A 6,000-nucleotide genomic window follows, 5' to 3' on the forward strand; every position below is an offset into this window, starting at 1 on the left:
TCTTTGGTTGTTAAAGAAACTTTACCTGCTATTTCGAGTAAATTCCTCAAATGATGTCGCACATGTTCTTTTAAAAGTAATTTCCACAAGAAAGTTAATCAGAAACCTTTCATAAAGGTTTAATGGTGTTTCCCTGTAAATAAAAGGAAGCAGTAAGTCCATGTAAGATGAGACCATAGCACATGTCAGTCATATTGCTTGAGATGGATTTCGGAATATTTAGAATCGCGGGTGGATAGGTGGGGAAGAATCAGTTCGCTGGCACGTTCCTCCGCATTTAGTCATGTGGCTGGTGATAAGTGGAACACTATACATTACTACGATATTGCTTTACCTATGTTACTCTGATTACGATTCCAATGCATGCATGCATGTCCAATGGAACAGGCACTGCGATGACTACAGCTGTTATGAAATACGTGAAATGAATTTGCAATTGCGAATAAGAAGAACCATCAGCTGTAGAATGGGATGGCGATAATGAAAATTTGTGTCCGACCGGGCCTCGGACCCGGATATCTGCTTACTGCGAGCGGTCTCCTTACCCTTTCATTATCCGTGCATGAGTTGCCTCCCGATCCTAACTTCAATACGCTGTCAACGGTGCGTCTGCGTCTGCGATCCGTATGTATATCCAAAGGAACTTTGCATCGTAATCAGAGTAACACAGGCACTGAAATGTCGTATTTATCTGCCGATACCGGGCAAGCGGCTTTCAACTACAACGTCAGAACTCAATGGGAATATACCTAATGGATGTACAGGTACAGGCCTCAACGCATGGTAGACGACATATGGAAGTTTGGGTCTGCCCGTGAGGCCAAGTAGTAAGGCGACCGCTCGCGCTAAGTGCGAAATCCCGGTTGGAGCTCCGGTCCGGTACAAATTTTCGTTGTCGTCATTCTACTCTACAGCTGATGGTTGCCCTTATTCGCAATTGCGAATTCATTTCACGTACTCTACATTATGGCCCGCCACGGCATGTCACACTTCATGCGTGCAGGGTGTGTGGGAAATGTCCATTCTGTCTCAGCTTCGCTCGGACCTTCTCAGAAGGACCCGGAACAGAGCGGCATTTCATTTAGTACTGCGACTTGCTATTTTCCGGTCGGCATAACGCTCTTCAGTTCGGTAGAAACGTAGTGTCAGCTATATATACCCTTAGCAATTTGTTCGTGATATGAAGGATATTCCCAGGTCCAACGGCTGTTTGTACAAAAAGGACGAAATTTTGCCATCGATCATCGCTTTTAAAAGCGAATGGGAAAGATAGGAGAAAGGCATGAGAACCCTCGGCATATATTACTCAGTCACATAAGCTACATGTACTCCAAATTTGTTAGGAACCGACATTTCAATACCGTGTAGAAAGAATACAATGATGTAGTTGGTAGTGAAAGAGCAAAAAATTATAATGATCGACAAACGGGATTCATTGTTCTTAAGACCAAAAAGTACTTTGGGTTACATTTGCAGGCATGCAGCACGTGAAGGAAACGATGGTACTAAAAGTAAACTTTCTGAAGTCGCACACAGGGTGTCAGTTGCAACAGTTTTCGACGTAACTGAACGAAGATAATGGTGACTTTATGTACTATACTGACGCAAATTACGTTGGTCGAGTCAAGGCGCATACCTGGAACGATTTTTCGGTTTCAAGCTTGCTATTGTTGAGTTTGTGAAGGAGAAAGCACTGCAGCAACGCAAATTAGAACATCTGGAATTGATTACAGATCTGGAATTTTAAGTGGACATGACTGCACACGGCCCACAGTAAGACAATGCGTGGTGAGAAATAACTTGTTCCTGATTTTATATTGATGCACTTAAAAAGAAAAACGTGTTGTAGAAGGGGCACCTCTGACAAACATTGTCCAGTTCCCGAAGCTCACCGGCGCTAAACAAAACGTGACGTCTGAAGAATTCATTATGACCCTGAAAGAATTACAAGGAATGTTTCCTAAACATTTAGAGGACACTGCCAGTCTTACATTTGTTTTCGAACAGTTTTCGAGGCCGCTTGCCGTGTCAGTTGAAAGCGCCCCTATGTATGTGCTGATGTAACTGACTGACTTACAAGGTAATTCCCGTTTCAAATGCAATCCCTTTAACGTTAAAACTGTCTAGGACGTCTACATTAGTTTCCTCAGGTAATTTCCACATCATAATTTGATTGCAAAAGTGCTACAATATTTCGACCAACATGTATGTGAATGAAGCTTTCTTCAGGTAATGTAACTAAATAAATCACTATAACGTGGCATACCGATTGCGAAAATTTGTGAAATTTTCTTTGTCCGTCATGCCGACAGTTCGTACCAGATAAACACAGTCTGCAGCGCGCCAAAAATAATTCAGTAATGCTGAAAAGTTTTTAGTTTATGAGTTATGTTGTTGAGAAATATGAAATGTGCAGTGCGACTGCACTGCCATTTAAATACGGCGTGTTCACAGTTTCTCCCTTATGCTCAGACAGCATAGCGTGGCGGTGGGGAAATGTGCAAACCAGGCTGAGCGCTATGGCGCTCAAATGGTTCCAATGGCTCCAAGCACTATGGGACTTAACATCTGAGGTCATCAGTCCCCTAGAACTTAGAACTATTTAAACCTAACTAACCTAAGGACATCACACACATCCATTCCCGAGGCAGGATTCGAAACTGCGACACTAGCGGTCCCGCGGCTCCAGACTGTAGCGCCTAAAACCGGTTGGCCACTCCGGCTGCCGCTATGGCACTCGCTGCAGGGCTTGGCCCAAGAGCAGAAATCTTGGTCACCCCTGCTCTAAATCAACTGCGTTATTACAGAGCACTGCCTAATCCAGGAACGGCCCAGTGGTCTACCGCGAAGCTTAGGAAGCCATTGGATATCATCTGGGGCCTTTGAAATTGCACAACAATAAATGTCTGCATGAGTAGAGGAAGTGGGTGACATTTTAAATATTTATTCCTTATTTCTTTTGATAAATCCCTAAATTTTTGTGCGTAAAATATACAAGTTCCAATAAGAAAACTAGAGCAGTATAATAAAGCATTGGGATCGACTCTATGGTTTACCAAACGTCTTACACTGTAGTTCGTGACATAATCAGTGAGAACCAAGAGTATAATGATTTCAGATCTGCAATCTTATTAAAAGATGCCAAATGCAATTTTCATTAAGATTCGTGGCATTCTAATAAAAGTGTAGCGGAATCGATAGTTGTTACTTTGTACACAGTTACTGCGACATCCAACCAAGATATTCTTTGCAAAATTACAACTGACGAATTTCTTACGGGACACATAGATATTCACAATACCTTCGCTTTAGGATTTATTTTTGAGCAGAATAGTGTGTTATTATTTAAATTCCTCTCTCCAGGACCACAAATATCGCAACCAAAAGCGCTATTGCAGCATAGTCCAAGTTAGTTTAACTCAAACTGGATTGTGTTGCTTCTTGGGATAGCAGTTATGGGGAATTTACATGGCAAGCCCCTCAATATTTGCAGTTTAAAACCAACAATATATCTGTACTCACACAAACGCAGGATATTGTAGTAAACTTATCTATATTCACATATCAGTGGACAATATTCTGTCGCTAGCAACGTGCTTTTTTTGAATTTATTAGTTCACTGGCCATGTTAGAGCATCAACACCGAGCGAGCTGGCGCACTGGTTAGCACACTGGACTCGCATTCGAGAGGACGACGGTTCAATCCCGCACCCGGCCATACTGAGTTACATTTTTCCGTGATTTTTCCTATATCGCTACAGGCAAATGCCGGGATGGTGCATCTGATAGGGCACGGCCGACTTTCTTCCCCATCCTTCCCTAATCCGATGAGAGCGATGACCTCTCTGTTTGATCTCTTCCCCCCAAGCAACCCAACCCAGCATCATCCGCAACATGTACACTGCAATTATTAATAACAATAATGTTTTTGGAGAAACAGCGTTACTGTCAAGTTGGTTAGGCGATATCGTTTGTCAAATATGGCCTAATCTCTTTCCCCCACAGAACGTAATTAGGTAGAACCAACAGCGCGCTATATGTAGGGTGGTTATTGAAACGCGATATAACTGTGTTTTATTTATATCACTTGAGCCGTGGTATCATGGCTCTAACAAGGTATTTCTCTTGAAGAGCAGAATTAGGCTCATCGGAAACCACAAGACTCAATACGATAGGCAGTCTTACCAAGTCATCTTAGAAGTGCTGAGACAACAATGTTCAGTGTAAGCGCGGACGAAATATTTACCTCATCAAGAAGCAATATCACTACCGTAATCAGCACCTATTAAAAACATAAATTTTCTGGTGTACTCGTATGCAACTGGTTGGTTAGTTCGTGGATCTTTCATCCTTTTTTTTTTTTTTTACCACTCACTATTGTCAGTTACACTGCACTATGAACTAACCTCCCTGAGAATTAATTGTGCACGAATGGCAGTTAATTGTGCACAAAGCAGCTTTGGACATTGCTCATTAGGAGACAGTTCTCTAGTCATGTATCGAAACAAATAGAATTAGTTCACCATGTTACAGAACAGTTTACTGTTTGATACTTCCTTTACATCTACAACTACATCTACATGGATACTCTGCAAATCACATTCAAGTGCCTGGCAGTAGATTCATTGAACCTCCTTCACAATTCTCTATTATTCCAATCCCGTATAGCGCGCGGAAAGAATAAACACCTATATCTTTCCGTAAGAGCTCTGATTTCCCTTATTTTATCGTGGTGATCGTTCCTCCCTATGTAGGTCGGTGTCAACAAAATATTTTCGCATTTGGAGGAGAAAGCTGGTGGTTGGAATTTCGTGAGAAGATTCCGTCACATTTTCAGGCCAAATTCTGTATCACTTCTGTGACACTCTCTCCCAATTTTGCGATAATACAAAACGTGCTGCTTTTCTTTGAACTTTTTCGATGTACTCCGTCAGTCCTATTTGGTAAGGATCCCACACCGCGCAGGAGTATTCTAAAAGAGGTAGGTCTGTTACATTTTCTAAGTGTCCTGCCAATAAAACGCAGTCTTTGAATAGCCTTACCCACAACATTTTCTATGTGTTCCTTCCAATGTAAGTTGTTCGTAATTGTAATACCTAGGAATTCAGTTGAATTTACGACTTTTAGAGTACACTGATTTATCGTGTAACCGAAGTAAAACGCGTTCCTTTTAGCACTCATGTGGATGACTTCACACTTTTCGTTATTTAGGGTCAACTGTCACTTTCCGCACCATTCAGATATCTTTTCTAAATCGGTTTGAAGTTTGTTTTGATGTTCTGATGACTTTTTTAGTCGATAAACAACAGCGTCATCTGCAAACAATCGAAGACGGCTGCTCAGATTGTCTCCAAGATCGTTTATATAGATAAGGAACAGCAAAGGGCCTATAACACTACCTTGGAGAACGCCACAAATCACTCCTAGTTTACTCGATGACTTTCCGTCAATTACTACGAACTATGAACTCTCTGACAGGAAATCACAAATCCAGTCACATAACTGAGACGATATTCCATAAGCACGCAATTTCACTATGAGCCGCTTGTGCGGTACAGTGTCAAAAGCCTTCCGGAAATCCAGAAAAACGGAATGGACCTGAAATTCCATGTCAACAGCACTCAGCACTTCATGTGAATACAGAGCTATTCTGTTTCACAGGTACGATGTTTTCGAAACCCTTTAAACTTATTATCTTATTTTCTTCCAACACTGGGTGCTTTCCAAGGAAGTACGTACATTCGTAAGCTACCGAAGAAGTCCTGGTAACTCGAGAAGTTACAGAAGGTCGCATATGACAAGAGACAAATCCATAAATAAGCGCTCGTGTCCGAGACCGTACCTCAGCCAAAGACCACAGAACCTGCCCTTCTCTTCGTCTCACGAACGCTCCCTATTTTCGTCCTCCGTGTGTCGCGATTTCAAAGCTGTGGCCTCGTCGCTCAAGTGTCAGAGCTACTCGCACGGATGTTTCCGTCACCAGGAGTAGACAGCTGCAGC

Source organism: Schistocerca serialis, chromosome 1 (genome assembly GCF_023864345.2).
Source record: "Schistocerca serialis cubense isolate TAMUIC-IGC-003099 chromosome 1, iqSchSeri2.2, whole genome shotgun sequence".
NCBI classification, from domain to species: Eukaryota; Metazoa; Arthropoda; class Insecta; order Orthoptera; family Acrididae; genus Schistocerca; species Schistocerca serialis.